The sequence below is a fragment of the Rattus norvegicus genome, chromosome 15, assembly GCF_021556685.1.
Source record: "Rattus norvegicus strain SHRSP/BbbUtx chromosome 15, alternate assembly SHRSP_T2T, whole genome shotgun sequence".
NCBI lineage: Eukaryota > Metazoa > Chordata > Mammalia > Rodentia > Muridae > Rattus > Rattus norvegicus.
Window position 1 is genome coordinate 104,923,672 of NC_141548.1, and position 17,566 is coordinate 104,941,237.

A 17,566-nucleotide genomic window follows, 5' to 3' on the forward strand; every position below is an offset into this window, starting at 1 on the left:
TAGATGGGACACAGGCTCACAGACAATGGCAGTGTGTATCAACCAGGATTTATTCTTCATAATCTGAGCATGTTGGCACATGCATGTTATTTTAGTATTCTGAGGCTAAGGCAGGAGGATTGTCATGAGTTTGAGGCCATCTTTGGCTAAAGAGTGAAATTCTATTTTAAAAACCAAACAAACAAAATAGATTTAGTGTTCCTGGTGGTCTAGGTGTAACTGAGTGGGAAGTATGTGAGGCTTTGAGTTCATATACACACACACACACACACACACACACACACACACACACACACACACAGAGATACATACCCAGACACATATATACACATACATACACACAGACACATACATAAAGATACACACAGAGGCACGCACACAGACACACATGCACACAGATACACACGCACATAGACACATGCAGACGCATACACACACATACACACACACAAGAGACACACACATAGACACACAGATACACACCCAGACACATATATACACATACATACACACAGACACACACATAAAGATACACACAGAGGCACGCACACAGACACACATGCACACAGACACACACGCACATAGACACATGCAGACGCATACACACACATACACACACACAAAGACACAGACACACAGATACTCATACACACACACAGATACATATATACACATACATACACATACATATACACAGACACACACATAGAGACATGCACAGACACATATGCACACAGACACATACATACAGACACATATACACACACAGACACAGACAGACAGACACACACACACACACACACACACACACACACACACACACACACCCCACAGGGATGAAGTGGATTTACTATTCTGAAAAGATAACTTGGGGAAGGCAGTCTATGTCTCAGTTGAGTTGAGTAGTGTATAAGTCTTGTGAGGTCTGCTCATGCAACCTCATGGAGGAGGAAGGCGCCCAGTGTCTGATTTCCCCAAGGATTGTGAAAGGAAACGTGGGAAGGAGAGATCTGCTGATTCTCTAGGGACCAATTAAACAGACTCTAAGGACGAAAGCAGAAAAGGTTCAGCAGAGTTAAGGCGAGGGGGAAAAGTAATTTTGGGGATAACAGCCGTCAATTATTTTCCGGCTCGAGTGTTTTTTCGAAGGGCAGAGGGCAAGAAGCGTCGTGCATCCTCCAAAACGAGACACATTTCATCATGGAGACGTTAGAAGCAAATTTGGCGCCCAAGACAGGTGCCAGATTTTAATTACAGTTGGCATTTCTGAGCATGCTTTTGGCAGAGGTGGCCATCCTGTTGGAAAAGCCATAGATTTTGACACTAGCAGTATGGGATACCCAGTTGAGAACGGTTGCAAATAATTTCCCTCTAGTTCCCATCCTGGTGGTCGTGAGCAAAAACTTCAGTGGTTTGAATTTAAACCAGGCATTCTGTATTTAAAAAAAAACAAAACAAAACCAAAAAACCAGTTGTCAGTTGGAACTGTGTTGGGAATTTGATGTGCTGGATCTTGGGGTAATAATTTCTATTTTAGAGCCAAAAAAGAAAAAAGGAAAAAAAAAGCCCACCACCAGTTAAAACAATAAAACAGGATATTTCGTTACAAGAAATGAAGTTGGCATGCATCGGGCTTTCTGTTAAGTTCCAGGTCACAGACAAATAAAGAAAAGTATGTTATGGGGAAAAATCCTTTTTAAAAATAATTAGGGAGCTGTCTGTTTTGTTCACCAGATGGAAAACCCGTAGTTGTGGGTGGTCTGTGTGAAAGAGGGCACCTCGAGATTGGCAGGACTATGCCTTTAACTCTGTAGTCCTGAGACAAAAATCCCAGCCCTACTGACTGTTCCCGAGGCTTCAGTGCACAGTAGTTCTGCATGGCTCAGCCTCCCTGGCTTCTACCTGTTTTCTAAGATGGGTGGGTAGGAGGTAGGTAGGTAGGTAGGTAGGTAGGTAGGTGACATCTCTGCCGGGCTGATGGTTTGCTGGTCTTTGGATTCCGAAGCAGGATTCTTGCCCAGGCAGGGTATCATTATGATGATAATCTGACTTGTGGGATTGTCTGTGTGCTTTGTTGGATGCTCCTATTATTACATATATGACTCAGTGCAGATAGCAAAGCATATTTCATGTGGATAACAGAGAATATCATAAGAGTTGGGTACGGTGAGGCCGTGGTGACCTGGAGGCCAGCCTGGGTTCTGTGTGAGTACTGAACCAGCCAGGGCTGTATAGCATGACCTTGTCTTAAAAGGGAGGCAAGTTTGCTGGAAAGATGGCTCAGTGGTTAAGAGTGTGTACTGCGGGCTGGAGGGATGGCTCAGTGGTTAGGAGCACTGGCTGCTCTTCCAGAGGTCCTGAGTTCAATTCCCAGCAACCACATGGTGGCTCACAACCATCTGTAATGGGATCTGATGCCCTCTTCTGGTGTGTCTGAAGATAGTTACAGTGTACTCATATACATAAAATAAAATCTTTAAAAAAAAAAAAAAAGAGTGTGTACTGCTCTTACAGAAGACGACGTTCAGTTCCCAGCACTGGCATAAGTCAACTCAAAAGCCCCAGGCACATTCTCACTTGTGCAATTAAAAATAAAAAATAAATCTTTAAACAAGGGTAGCTGGGGATATGGCTTACTTGTTCATGTGCCATGTGTAAGCATGAGAACCCGAGTTTGGTCCCAGGACCTCACATGTAGTGAATGGTTAGAATTTCAGCACTGGGGAGCTAGACACAGGCAGGTCCAGCCTAGTCCACTGGAGGTCAGTGAGAGAAGCTGTCTTGCAGGCTCCTGAGTTTTCCTGGCCTCTGCAAACACATGTGTGGCTAGTAAAGGCAGTTGCACCATTTCTGAAACTTAAAATCACAGTGGGCATTGTAGTGAAATTTACTCTCACTGCCTTCTTCTATTAATAATAGAAAATGAGTCATGTAGCTTCACTGGTAGCTTTTTTTTAATGAGCAGTTTTTACATATGCATGGAAGTGATTTTTTTTTCTTCCCAGCTCAGTCTTTTATGTCATGTGGTTTTACATCTGCAGATTGGACTTCGGAATGTCCTGTACTTGAACATAAGGACACATATATGTTTATATTCATATTTCATTCATAAATCTACCCAACCTCCCCAATTAAAACTACTAACAATTAGAGGAGAGTTACATTAGTAAAACTCGTCTGGAGTGCCCAAGCACACATATTTTCAAGTTGAATGGGATGGGGTGGCTTTTCTAGGACAGCAGCATGGTGTCTAGTTTGAATGGACATGGATCCTACTCAAGTGTAGTGCAGTGATGATCAGCTCCCTGTCCCCGCACAGACGCTGCACAGTCTGTCCTGTTTCTGGGCACTAAACAGTAGGTTTTTTTTTTCCAAACCGTAATTTCACTCACGCTTTCAGTTGCATTCGGTGAAGCTCCATTTATAGCAGCCTTTGTGGCTGTTGCCAGCTCACTTCAAGCTAAGACAATCATGCACAGAGATCAGTTTTAACTAAAGTACTATTACACCAGTGTGATAGGCCAAGTGTAGCCTGTGAATAACAGGAGCATCCTGAAAACCCATGTCAAGAGGGTAGAAAAGCTAGCTGGCGTAACAGTAAGGAGGCAGTTTCTTTGGGAGATTTTACGAATTTGCCACAGAAGGTGGGAAGGGCAGAGACAATTTGAAACATTGTTTCTGAACATTACAGGATTCTTTATGCAGCAGAGAATCAACAGAGGGCAACAGTAGCAGCCTCAGGTGTTAGCTAGGGAGACTCTCCTTACCCAGCAACATAGAAACTGTCATCATATTGGCATATCCTGGGGCAGTGAAATGGCTTTGTGGGTAAAGGTGCCTGCTGCCAAGCCTGACAACCTGAGTTCGATCCCTAGAAGGGGAAAACCAGCTCCCACAAGTTGTACTTTGGCCTCCACATATCATGTGGAACACACACACACACACACACACACACACACACACACACACTCACACACACACACTCACAGGAGAAAACCCTCCATGACCTTGTTGTGTCCTTTACATTTGGACCCCAGCTTGTTTTTCAACAGATATTTCTCTATTCCATCCTGTCTTCCTGACTCTGCCGTTGCACGAAGAGCCAGCCACCTGTAGGTTCTTCTCTCTCTTTGCCAGGGTTTGCTGTTTCTTCTGTCTCTAGAGCCCCTCCCACTTTTGGTGTGGTGAGATCAAAGAACCTCGCCCACACTCATTAGCTGACAGCTGCCAATGCATCACCCATATTCTGCTTTGCTCATCGGTGACTGTCTGAACCCTCTCCCATCTGTCAAGCTAGTCATGGTGACACCTATTGGTAATTCCAGTTCTTGGAGGCAAAGACAAAGATTACCATAAGGCCCAGAGACACTGTCTCACACCAACCAACCAAACAACCAACAACAACCCCCCACTGCAGTATATACATCTGAACAGGTGATTAAAATGTTATTAAACCTCTTAGAGAGTGGGGTTGCTTTCATACCTGTTTGATAGTCCAGCACTTGCCCTGGTGCAGAGCATATGACAAAGACGGAAAAACATTTGTTTGTTGTTTGGTTTGGTCTCTCTATGTAGCTCTGACTATCCTGGAATGTGCTCTGTAGACCAGGATGGCCTCGAACTCACAGAGTCTCCTCTGTGTCCCAAATAAACCACAGAGATGGGCACATTGTAGATAATCCCAGCAGACTTGGAACTGTGTATAGATGCAGCCATCCCTCAAGAGGCAGAGTGGACTTAGGGTGTCAGTAGCTACCTATGTCTGTGAGAGACTAGACCTCCATGTCTGGCTCCTGTTGGCCTGGCTTGTGTGACTTTCTGAACATTCAGAACAGGAGAGGAAATACTCTACTAAAGTGTAGACCTGTCTGGCAAGACCTGGGATCCCAGCCCTGCCAACAGCCACCACCCTTAGATGAGGAGGCTACAGAGTAGACACAGTAGATGAGTGGGAAAGGGTGTGACATAAGCATGGGCAGATGAGGTAGAAAGAGAATGAGGTAAAGAGGGAGTACAGGGCAGGCAGGGGTGGATGAGTGGGGAGAGGGGTGCAAGGCAGGGGTGAATAAGGGGGGAGGGGTGCAGGGCAGGCAGGGGTGGATGAGTGGGGAGAGGGGTGCAAGGCAGGGGTGAATAAGGGGGGAGGGGTGCAGGGCAGGCAGGGGTGGATGAGGGGAGGGGTGCAGGGCAGACAGGGGTGGATGAGGGGGAAGGGGTGCAGGACAGGGGTGGATGAGGTGGGAGAGGGGTGTAGGCAGGGGTGGATGTGGTGGGAGAGGGGTGCAGGCAGGGGTGGATGAGGGGAAGACTGCAGGGAAGGCAGGGGTGTATGAGGGGGAGAGGGTTATGAGCGTCTTAGTAATGTCGCCTGTACCACACATCTGCTTTCATGTCCCTTCACACATTTGAATGAGATCACTTACAGGAACAGAAGGCTCTGGGATCCAGGAGACTGGGCTGCCCTTAAAACATACTTCTCTTTATAAGTCAGTCACATCCTAATGATGACTTCCTCTCTGTAAGTAGAAGCATGGTGCTGGCCACCCATGAGACTGGAACATGAAAAGAGTTGCAGTCATGAATGTGGGTTCAGTATACGAGTGGTTTACAGGACGAGGGTCTGTTAACTGTGGGCGGCACATACAACGGTAGCCCCTAAATCGCATCTCCGAGGGACATTGTAATAATTGTAGTTGTATTAGTGTGAGTTTTTGCGTAATGACAAAGAAGCTAAGGGCCCATGTCTTAGAGAGTAGCCCCAGACGAGTAAATTTTCACATGCTTGCAGCAGAGGTAGCCCTGAGGGATTGGACAGGACCTGGGCTATTGAGAGAAAAAGAGTTGTGTAAGGGAGTGGTGAGGGGGACATTCATGGGTTCAGGCTGTGAAGATCAGGGTTTTAGAGGCAACTGGAAGTACCTGTAGGTGTTCCACAAGAGGGTGTAGGCATTCCAGAAGAGGGTGCTGGTGTTCCAGAAGAGGTGCTGGTGTTCCAGAAGAGGGTGCTGGTGTTCCAGAAGAGGTGCTGGTGTTCCAGAAGAGGGTGCTGGTGTTCCAGAAGAGGTGCTGGTGTTCCAGAAGAGGTGCTGGTGTTCCACAAGAGGGTGTAGGCATTCCAGAAGAGGTGCTGGTGTTCCAGAAGAGGTGCTGGTGTTCCAGAAGAGGTGCTGGTGTTCCAGAAGAGGTGCTGGTGTTCCAGAAGAGGTGCTGGTGTTCCAGAAGAGGGTGCTGGTGTTCCAGAAGAGGTGCTGGTGTTCCAGAAGAGGTGCTGGTGTTCCAGAAGAGGTGCTGGTGTTCCAGAAGAGGGTGTAGGCATTCCAGAAGAGGTGCTGGTGTTCCAGAAGAGGTGCTGGTGTTCCAGAAGAGGGTGTAGGCATTCCAGAAGAGGTGCTGGTGTTCCAGAAGAGGTGCTGGTGTTCCAGAAGAGGTGCTGGTGTTCCAGAAGAGGTGCTGGTGTTCCAGAAGAGGTGCTGGTGTTCCAGAAGAGGGTGCTGGTGTTCCAGAAGAGGTGCTGGTGTTCCAGAAGAGGTGCTGGTGTTCCAGAAGAGGGTGTAGGCATTCCAGAAGAGGTGCTGGTGTTCCAGAAGAGGTGCTGGTGTTCCAGAAGAGGTGCTGGTGTTCCAGAAGAGGTGCTGGTGTTCCAGAAGAGGGTGCTGGTGTTCCAGAAGAGGTGCTGGTGTTCCAGAAGAGGTGCTGGTGTTCCAGAAGAGGTGCTGGTGTTCCAGAAGAGGTGCTGGTGTTCCAGAAGAGGTGCTGGTGTTCCAGAAGAGGTGCTGGTGTTCCAGAAGAGGTGCTGGTGTTCCAGAAGAGGGTGTAGGCATTCCAGAAGAGGTGCTGGTGTTCCAGAAGAGGTGCTGGTGTTCCAGAAGAGGGTGTAGGCATTCCAGAAGAGGTGCTGGTGTTCCAGAAGAGGTGCTGGTGTTCCAGAAGAGGTGCTGGTGTTCCAGAAGAGGTGCTGGTGTTCCAGAAGAGGTGCTGGTGTTCCAGAAGAGGTGCTGGTGTTCCAGAAGAGGGTGCTGGTGTTCCAGAAGAGGTGCTGGTGTTCCAGAAGAGGTGCTGGTGTTCCAGAAGAGGGTGTAGGCATTCCAGAAGAGGTGCTGGTGTTCCAGAAGAGGTGCTGGTGTTCCAGAAGAGGTGCTGGTGTTCCAGAAGAGGTGCTGGTGTTCCAGAAGAGGGTGCTGGTGTTCCAGAAGAGGTGCTGGTGTTCCAGAAGAGGTGCTGGTGTTCCAGAAGAGGTGCTGGTGTTCCAGAAGAGGTGCTGGTGTTCCAGAAGAGGTGCTGGTGTTCCAGAAGAGGTGCTGGTGTTCCAGAAGAGGTGCTGGTGTTCCAGAAGAGGTGCTGGTGTTCCAGAAGAGGTGCTGGTGTTCCACAAGAGGGTGTAGGCATTCCAGAAGAGGTGCTGGTGTTCCAGAAGAGGGTGCTGGTGTTCCACAAGAGGGTGTAGGCATTCCAGAAGAGGTGCTGGTGTTCCAGAAGAGGTGCTGGTGTTCCAGAAGAGGTGCTGGTGTTCCAGAAGAGGGTGCTGGTGTTCCAGAAGAGGGTGCTGGTGTTCCACAAGAGGGTGTAGGCATTCCAGAAGAGGTGCTGGTGTTCCAGAAGAGGTGCTGGTGTTCCAGAAGAGGTGCTGGTGTTCCAGAAGAGGTGCTGGTGTTCCAGAAGAGGTGCTGGTGTTCCAGAAGAGGTGCTGGTGTTCCAGAAGAGGGTGCTGGTGTTCCAGAAGAGGGTGTAGGCATTCCAGAAGAGGTGCTGGTGTTCCAGAAGAGGGTGCTGGTGTTCCAGAAGAGGTGCTGGTGTTCCAGAAGAGGTGCTGGTGTTCCAGAAGAGGTGCTGGTGTTCCAGAAGAGGGTGCTGGTGTTCCAGAAGAGGTGCTGGTGTTCCAGAAGAGGGTGTAGGCATTCCAGAAGAGGTGCTGGTGTTCCAGAAGAGGTGCTGGTGTTCCACAAGAGGGTGTAGGCATTCCAGAAGAGGTGCTGGTGTTCCAGAAGAGGGTGCTGGTGTTCCACAAGAGGGTGTAGGCATTCCAGAAGAGGTGCTGGTGTTCCAGAAGAGGGTGCTGGTGTTCCAGAAGAGGGTGCTGGTGTTCCAGAAGAGGGTGCTGGTGTTCCACAAGAGGGTGTAGGCATTCCAGAAGAGGTGCTGGTGTTCCAGAAGAGGTGCTGGTGTTCCAGAAGAGGTGCTGGTGTTCCAGAAGAGGTGCTGGTGTTCCAGAAGAGGGTGCTGGTGTTCCAGAAGAGGGTGTAGGCATTCCAGAAGAGGTGCTGGTGTTCCAGAAGAGGGTGCTGGTGTTCCAGAAGAGGTGCTGGTGTTCCAGAAGAGGTGCTGGTGTTCCAGAAGAGGTGCTGGTGTTCCAGAAGAGGGTGCTGGTGTTCCAGAAGAGGTGCTGGTGTTCCACAAGAGGGTGTAGGCATTCCAGAAGAGGTGCTGGTGTTCCAGAAGAGGGTGCTGGTGTTCCAGAAGAGGTGCTGGTGTTCCAGAAGAGGTGCTGGTGTTCCAGAAGAGGTGCTGGTGTTCCAGAAGAGGTGCTGGTGTTCCAGAAGAGGTGCTGGTGTTCCAGAAGAGGTGCTGGTGTTCCAGAAGAGGGTGCTGGTGTTCCACAAGAGGGTGTAGGCGTTCCAGAAGAGGTGCTGGTGTTCCAGAAGAGGTGCTGGTGTTCCAGAAGAGGTGCTGGTGTTCCAGAAGAGGTGCTGGTGTTCCAGAAGAGGTACTGGTGTTCCAGAAGAGGGTGTAGGCGTTCCAGAAGAGGTGCTGGTGTTCCAGAAGAGGTGCTGGTGTTCCAGAAGAGGGTGCTGGTGTTCCAGAAGAGGTGCTGGTGTTCCAGAAGAGGTGCTGGTGTTCCAGAAGAGGTGCTGGTGTTCCAGAAGAGGGTGCTGGTGTTCCAGAAGAGGGTGCTGGTGTTCCAGAAGAGGTGCTGGTGTTCCAGAAGAGGTGCTGGTGTTCCAGAAGAGGGTGCTGGTGTTCCAGAAGAGGTGCTGGTGTTCCAGAAGAGGGTGCTGGTGTTCCAGAAGAGGGTGCTGGTGTTCCAGAAGAGGTGCTGGTGTTCCAGAAGAGGTGCTGGTGTTCCAGAAGAGGTGCTGGTGTTCCAGAAGAGGTGCTGGTGTTCCAGAAGAGGTGCTGGTGTTCCAGAAGAGGGTGCTGGTGTTCCAGAAGAGGTGCTGGTGTTCCAGAAGAGGTGCTGGTGTTCCAGAAGAGGGTGCTGGTGTTCCAGAAGAGGTGCTGGTGTTCCAGAAGAGGTGCTGGTGTTCCAGAAGAGGGTGCTGGTGTTCCAGAAGAGGTGCTGGTGTTCCAGAAGAGGTGCTGGTGTTCCAGAAGAGGGTGCTGGTGTTCCAGAAGAGGGTGCTGGTGTTCCAGAAGAGGTGCTGGTGTTCCAGAAGAGGATGTAGATATTTCAAAAAGGGATGCATGTGTTATGGGACGCAGGTGTTCTGGAAAGGATGCAGGTGTTCTGGAAGGGATGCAGGTGTCCTGAAAGGGATGCAGGTGTCCTGAAAGGGATGCAGGTGTCCTGAAAGGGATGCAGGTATTCTGGGATGAGAGTGTCATAATGGCTGTTGCACTCCCATACCCTTATTTTCTATGGAACCGGAGATAGAACCTGAGACCTTTGATGCCAGAAGGACTGTACCTTTGAGTTAACAGTCAGCCTGCGCACATACCTTTCTCTGAAGAGCAGGGATAAGCAGCCACAAGCTAAGCAGCCTCTGTTCTGAGGCTAACACCTGGAATTAATAAAGAACAGTGTCTAAGAAAGCCAATGCAATCGAGCAGGGGAGCTTCAGAACGCTGGGGGCCTGGGTCCCAGTCACCTACCTGCTGTTAGTTCCTAGGCAAACATCTTGTTATGTGAATGACCCTGAGGGTACTGGCACTTTGCTGGTCCTGTGAACTAAATAGTGATGTTCCACCTTAAACATATCCCCTTGGGGATGGAGAGATGGCTCAGCTATTAAGAACACTTGCTCCTCTTTCAGAGGACTCCGGTTCAGTTCCCATCACTCACATGGTGGCTTACAACTGTGACTCCAGTCCCAGGGGATCTGATGCCCCCTTCTGGTTTCCATGAGCACTGCATGCATGTGGTACATTGACATTCACACAGGCAGGACACCCATACACAGAGAAATAAAGGTAAAGGAAAAAAAAATAAAACAAAACAAAGCAACCAACAAGATTTTGGGGTTGGTAAAGGCTTATGTTCTACTCAGGTTTCATCCCCAGAACTCATGTTTAGAAAAAAGCCAGTCATCCCATGAGTAAACCCATGTCATCCCAGCCTGGGGAGGAAAGACTGGCAGATTCCTGGAGTTTGCTCACCAGCCACCCTGGTCTCCTTGGAAGCTCCAGGCCAATGAGAGACCCTGTCTCCTGCACCTCTAAAAGGTGAATGACACCCAAGGAATGATGTCTCTGGTGGTTCTCTGGCCTTCGTATGCACGCACACGCGCGCGCGCGCGCGCGCGTATACACACACACACACACACACACACACACACACCGCTCCAAGGAAAAGCAGAAATAAACACCAGCCCAGAAAAAGGAGAAAATGATCAGACAGCTTCTCATACAGTGTAGCTGAACAGCTGAACATGACCACGTGGACATATATGTATTTTTAAAAAGATTTGATTATTTATTTTATGCATATGAATACACTGTCACTGTCTTCACACACACCAGAAGAGGGCACCAAATTCCATTACAGATGGTCGTGAGCCACCATGTGGTTGCTGGGAATTGAACTCAGGACCTCTGGTAGAGCAGCCAGTGCTCTTAACCACTGAGCCATCTCTCCAGCCCACGAACACATATTTTTAAAGATTTACTTATTTTGTATTTTATGTGTATGAATGTTTTTTACACTAATCAGTGCTTGGACTTGAACTCTGGTCTCTGAAAGTGCAAGCAGCACTCCTACCTTCTGAGTCTTCTCCCCAAGCCTTATTTTTGCTTTTTTAAATTCATTTTTAAGACTTATTTTATTTTATGTCTATATGAGTAAACTGTAGTTGTCTTCAGACACCAGAAGAGGGCACCAGATCCCATTACAGATGGTTGTGAGCCACCATGTGGTTGCTGGGAATTGAACTCAGGACCTCTGGAAGAGCAGTCAGTGCTCTTAACCGTTGAGCCATCTCTCCAGGCCTATTTTTACTTTTTGAGATAGGATCTCACCGAGTTACTGGCTCCCAACTTGCTCTTGTTGGCCTTGAACTCATGACCCTCTGCCTCTCAGGTCGTGAGGTTACAGGCATATATCACAGTATCAACTCTGACTAGTTTTAGTGTGTGTGTGTGTGTGTGTGTGTGTGTGTGTGTGTGTGTTTAATCAACCTTCTCTACCTTGGGATCATACAGTACAGCTCTGTCACAGGACAGTTTACAACTTTGCCTTCCCCTAAGGCAGGTTCAAGCACAATGCATTAAACATACAGGCTAGAAGTACCCAGTTTATTCACACTGATAAACCAGGATGTGTCTGGGGACTGGGGTCAAAAGGCTCCCAAATATGATGACTTAAAAATGGTTTATTATCATCATTAAGACATGGGTGGAGGTACAGTCCAATTCGGGGTCTGTCCCCTTTGCTCACGGTATAGCTCTGACAGAAGTTAGGTGTTTGGGCTTCCCCGTCATGTGGGGTAAGAGCCTGCTCAATCCTTCAGAGCCACAGAGTTCTTCTAGTCACACTGACCCCATCTCCTCAGCCAGGCACTGTCTGGTTGCATCCAGATGCAGGCAAAGTTAAGAGATGCTTTACTTAGCAGAATACCTCTGGGGCTTCCCTGATTCTAGTCTTGGGAACGGATAGTGCCCTCAAAGTGTTTGCTCTCCAGACCTAAGAAGTAGCTGAGGGAAGCTTGGCTGTGCTGGGACGTTGCACCCAAATGGGTGTGAGCTAGAAAGGAGGGACCCTGGGTCTTGGAACCTTTACCATTGGCCTTGGAAGGGTCTCTTCCGCTAGGGTCTGGCTCTTAGTGGGGTTTAATTGTTCATTTTGAAAGGCTCTAAAGTCATTGTGTCAAATGTATGTTATTGATTGGTATGTGTGGGACGTCGAGTAGACCTGAATGGGCAGAGCAAGCAACCCTTTCAACAAGGGACATACCAGAAGGGAGGACATGACACCATTTTAAAATTAGGTGGCATTTTAGGATCCAGCATGGTGGTCCGCACACTTGGGAGCTGAGGCAGAAGTACTCAAGTTGCACATAGCCTGGGTCACATAGCTGAATCCCCCCTCAAAGGAAAAGAAATTAAATTCAGCCAAGATCACATTGATGAGAAGCTACTCCTGGCCCCTGGTCCTCCTCCTTTTAGAAATGAGCCTTTATCTGATCTCTGCCACATGCCCTGTTCCTTGAAACTAGGGGGTTTATAGAGCTGAGGCTCACTGACCCATCTGTTACCCCAGGCTATGAATAACTTGGAATCACCTTCCTTTCTGTCAGCCAATGAATCTGTGCTAAGCCCTGGTTCTTCTGGGTTGCCTGGGAGCCAGCATTTAGTGATAACACGGTTCTTTTCCCACTGAGCCCAGCTTAGGGAATGGGCAGATGAATGAGTGTCTTTCTAGGATTTGTGGGGCCATAGAACCTGATCCAGGCCCACGTCTGCTCCAGAAACAAAGGCTAGTCTGTTAAAAAACAATCAGGTGGGAGTGGCTTGGAGCAACAGTGGTGCAGTTCTGTCCTCTCATTGCTGGACCAGGTGTCTTTACCTGGAACTCATAACCTGGAGACAGAACAGTGGCCTCTAGTGGCTAGCAAGAGGCCTCTTGGACCACCTGCTGCTATTCAGGACTTTGGAGGGCCACATTCAAAGCTGGGTGTCAGGGTCCTATCATCCCTAGACAAGGCATGTTGGCATGTGGGGCTTACAGTCCAGGCAGCTGGAGCAGGAGAAACAGCTAACTTTTCCTCCTAGATGCCCATGGTCTAGCTGCAAGAACAGCTTCATATATATCCCTAGAGTGTGGGATAACATGTAGAGAACTCTTAAGAGGTGTGAGTGCCCAGCTTGTCCTCAGGTAGGTTGACCAGCTGACATCAGAAGGGCAGGTATGAATGGCGGGACTCCATTTTCATAGAGTCTGCCCTTCAGATATGGTCAAAGTCATTCCTTAGTAGAGGTGTCCTCTTTACCCTTCTGTGTATGGCTTGTAGGCAGCTTCAATACTGAGAATCTGATACTGTGTTGCTTTTCCTAATCAGAAGACATGTTGGGCCCCATCCCACATCCTGCTTTGTTTTCTGAAGCCCTTCAGGTTTTTTTTTTCTTTCTCAAATTCATTTTGTAACCAGGGTAACAAATGCTGCCATGAGTGGACAGGAGGGTTGGGAATGCTGGAGTGAGGAATCAAAAATGCTTGGGGAGATGGGTTGGGAACTTTAAGATTTGGTAAAGTGCGGTGGCCAGGCTGTAGTTCTGGAGTGGCCACTAGATGGCACTCATACACTGATGTTCAGAGCAATCCAGGACACTTTGCTACTTGGGTGCCTGTAAACTCTCAAGAGAGACTGGCGGAAGCTTTGTATCCCTCCACGCTTGATGGTCTACAGAGATCTAGACAGACAGATACATGCCTCTTTCTAGCTCATTTCACTTGAAACTAAGCGATCTTAAGAACCTGGCAGAAATCCCTTCAAAGGCTTAAACCCCTGTCAGCTGCTTAATGCCTGCTCTCTCTTCTCCTGAGCAAATGCTTTCCACAGCAGTGAGCCCATTTTTGCAGTAGAGAAACTTTTGTTTCTCCTCTAGTCATTCCAAAGATATTCTTGGGGGAAAAGAATAGGAAGTGAGGGCAAGGAAGGTATTAAAATGATTAGCATGTCAGAAGGAGGTCTATCTAAAAACACTTCCTTATTTTATCGGGTCTATTGTTAGACAATTTCAAATGAGCCAAGCACCATTTGCATGTTCTTGTGTACTGCTGGAATGGGAGGAGAAAGGAAACCTCACATTCTTCTTTCTACAAGCTGTGTGTGCATCCTAGGGAAACCCAATCTTAACTTCATAAACCTGTCATGATGGAACAGGAAGGGGAAAACGGATTCCTAACATCACCTAAGGTGGACTCTGCTCCTGCCTGGTTCAGTTCTTTCTGAGCTCAGTGGGCATCTTGGGGGGGGGGGGGGGGCTCTCGTGGCTCTCTCAGACTCAGGCACGTTTCATCTATGCCCTTCTTAGCTGAGATAACAGTGCTCCGAGCCCCACTGGTAAGGTTAACCTGGGTGCCACAGGACAGCAGATGGGAATTCTGGTTTGCAGCCACTGCGGAAAAATAAAAACATGTTCCAGAGGGGAAGGGAGCTTGTATTTCTGCGTTTGAACCTTTGATCCGCATTCGCTTCTGAAGGGAGGGCTAAACCTTTTGGTGGAGACACATGGCTTGACATCTGTGAAAACACAGCTGTATGGAGCAAAGAAAAGTTGCGGAAAACACAATGGTTTCGCTGTGTCAGGCCCGTTAATGCTCGAATTCTAGACAAATATTGCCTTTTGATAGCTCTCTCAGAAGGCCTTCTAGATTTTCCCAGGTAATTGCTTAGTAGTGTTATTCTTTGAATTTCAGATTTTGAGCCGCATTTTAAGAAGGGAGATACAGGGTTTTCTCCTCTCCCCTCTCTATAAAGATGGTAAAAATCTATAAAGACGTTGAGATAACCTAGCCGGTGGCTTGGAGGTGGGAAGAAATCAAACCCTTCGAAATCGATTACGGCAAATGTCATGATTTGCTCACGTTTGTTTTTTTAGTGGAAATATTGTATGTAGAGCTTCGTTCCTGGAGTTTCAGGCAAGGATTGGGGCCTTCGAGGAGCTAGGCCTTGGAAACTTGCTTTGTTTTGAGCAATTAAGGTTCGTCTGTAAACGCCTTAGCACACCTCTCCATCCCTCTCCCCAGCCCCTCACCAAGAGAGGGTGTTTAGCGAGGTCTCCTTTCCCACAATCCCCTTTTCCTACTATCGAATGTGCGACCTGCTAGCTCTTCCCTGTTCCTTGGTAATGGGATATCTCTGGACCCTCCCATTCCTCCTGTACTAGTGTGGCCACCAAGACATCCTGGGATGAGGGGTTTGAAGTATTAGCAGAAGCCCGGACAGTGGTTGTCCCATCCCCCAACCCAATCTCACTTTCCAACACCCACCACGTCAGCAGCAACTATGTGTTCCAGAGATGATATTACCGTGGGGTTTAAGAGACAGACACAGATAACCACCTTTGGGGGCCATCCTGCTGCCAGAAGGAGTGTGAACTAAAGAAGCCCTCCCAGACACCTCAAAACTTTCCCTTTTGAAGTCCTAGCCTTGTCTTCCCCTTGCAAGGAGAGGAAAGAAAAGCAGGGTGGACGCCAGGACCTCTGAAATGCTGACTTGGCCTTTTCCCTAGGCCTCCTTCTGCGGACTCACTCTCAGGCCTTTCAACTGTTCCTTTTGAAACTGCAGAGTTAGGTGGCCAGGCCTCTCCTCGCTGGCCCTGCCACCAGCATCTGCTACGGGCAGCAGAGGGAAGAGGCCGAGGGAAGGTAGGAGGAAAGCGTGGGTGAGGGTTAGTCCTGGAAGAGTTTCAGCTGGAGGTCTCATCCACCTTGTTGACAAAAGAAAAAAAAAAACCTTCCCCAAATCAATAACACCCCCACCCCACCCCACCCCCCACCCGCTCCCGCGCCCGCCAACGCAAGCCCCTCTTCCTGGCTGCATTTTGTCCCTGAGACTGTGGGTGTCACCCCAGCTTCTTTTTTTGCTCATGATGCAAAGAACTTGGCGAAGCCTATTAATTTTTCAGGCAAAACAGATCAAGGGAAGTCTTTGATGCGGCTGTTCCCTCATTTGGTATTCAAAGGTAAAGAACCTACCCTCTTCTCTTTGCTTTTGACATAATTAAAAGAGATCTCCCCCCTCAGTGGCCACAAAAAAAAAAAAAAAGTCACCAATTTTTTTTGAAGTAAAAGTTCTAACTTTTTATATCAAGGCTGTTGTTGGGGGTCCTAAATACAACCGGCCTTTTGTAGTTGCATGCTGTCTACCTTGCATTTTAATTTCGGCAGATGGGGTTTTATTGCGACATACACACATACACACACACACACACACACACACACACACACACACACACACACACACACACACACGTATGTGCAACTTAGAGATTCGAAGTAACCTTGGACACCCTAACTGATTCTACACTGGAGCGTCCTAAAGTTCCGTGAAGTGGACCCTCAGGTTATCCCATCTGCTGTGTTTAACCTCAGATTGTGACCTGAGCAGCCCCAGCAAGGCCTTTTGTCCTATCTGTGTGCCTCTCGGTGCTAGCTGGGGAAGCCTTAGGTTTCACTACATATGCAAAGCGCTTGGCTTGGATTTTTTTTTTTTTTATAACAGTCCCTGTTTTGCTTGTTGTTGGTATCCTGTTTTCCATTGTTTTCTTTGCTGATGTTAGCGAAAGCCATTTCTTTTCTATGCCAGGGCTACTGTGCTTTCTTCTTGATTGGCCTTGCCCCAAACACAGTTTAAAAATTCATGCGCCAGGCTGAATCAGTTACATGTTACGGTGGTTTTATTTTCCTATCTAAAGGTAGGTAATATTTTAAAGGTACTGTGCCCATGTAGTCACCAGAAGCCAATTAAAACTGCCAGCATTCTATCCAAAACCTGTTTGGTGGTATAAATAATTGATACTCGGAAATACAGCTGTCCGGGCAGGGCCTACTGCATAGGCCCGCACAGCAACGGCGCCTCTCCCTGTGAGCCCCGGGAATCAGTTCTGGCCACCGTGTCACCTGGGTTTAAAAACTTGATAATAAGGCCCCCATACAAACACATTGTTAAAAGAATCTCTCTGGCCTGCGGAGAGGGAGGAGAGACTGACTTTATTTACAGGTGTTTGAGAGAAAGAAGCAAATCCCAGGCTCCTCTCGAGGCAGGTAGCCGGAGGGGGATAAATTGAGGCGCTCCACCGAAACGTCCAGCTTTTAAAAGGATGTGGTTAAAAGGGACAATTTTATGAAGTTGTTATAGCAACTGAAATACTCCGATTGAAATGTGTGTATCTAAACCGTGAAAGACCGTAGGAGGCCGGAGAAACAAGGCCAGCATTGTGTTTGGGAAGGGCAGTGGAATAGTGGTAGCTAAATATTATTTTCCCCCGGGTTCCTCCTTCGGGGCAACTGCCTCAGTTTCCACTTCTAAAAACACGTGGCGATGATGCTTCCCAGTGTCACCTGAATCCCCAGGCCGTGTACCCGGGTCTGCTCATTGGTCCTCTGACCTGTGGGTAATACAATCACAGAATTGTGTGTGATTCCGGACTGCTTTTGGAGTGGCCTCTGAATTCACCCTTGCGTTTATACTCCTGTGTTCTCTCATTAACGTCTTTGTGAACAATCTCTCTCTGCCTTTCATTCAGTCTCCACCAGGCGTAACCCACCACTGGCCACCTACCAACAGCTGTGTTTGACTAAGTCCAAATATTTAAATATTCCTAAAAATTGTATTTTTAAACCCTCTTTCTAAAACCTACATAACTCTTCTATGCGACTTGACTTGGAATTTCTCGGGTTTTTTTTTTTTTC

The 17,566-nt window shown here is 48.2% G+C and overlaps 1 protein-coding gene across 4 annotated transcripts in view; it reads left to right on the plus strand.

Moving 5' to 3' along the window:
* Clybl (citramalyl-CoA lyase) overlaps positions 1-17,566 on the plus strand; it is a 223,492-nt gene that overhangs the window by 29,768 nt on the left and 176,158 nt on the right.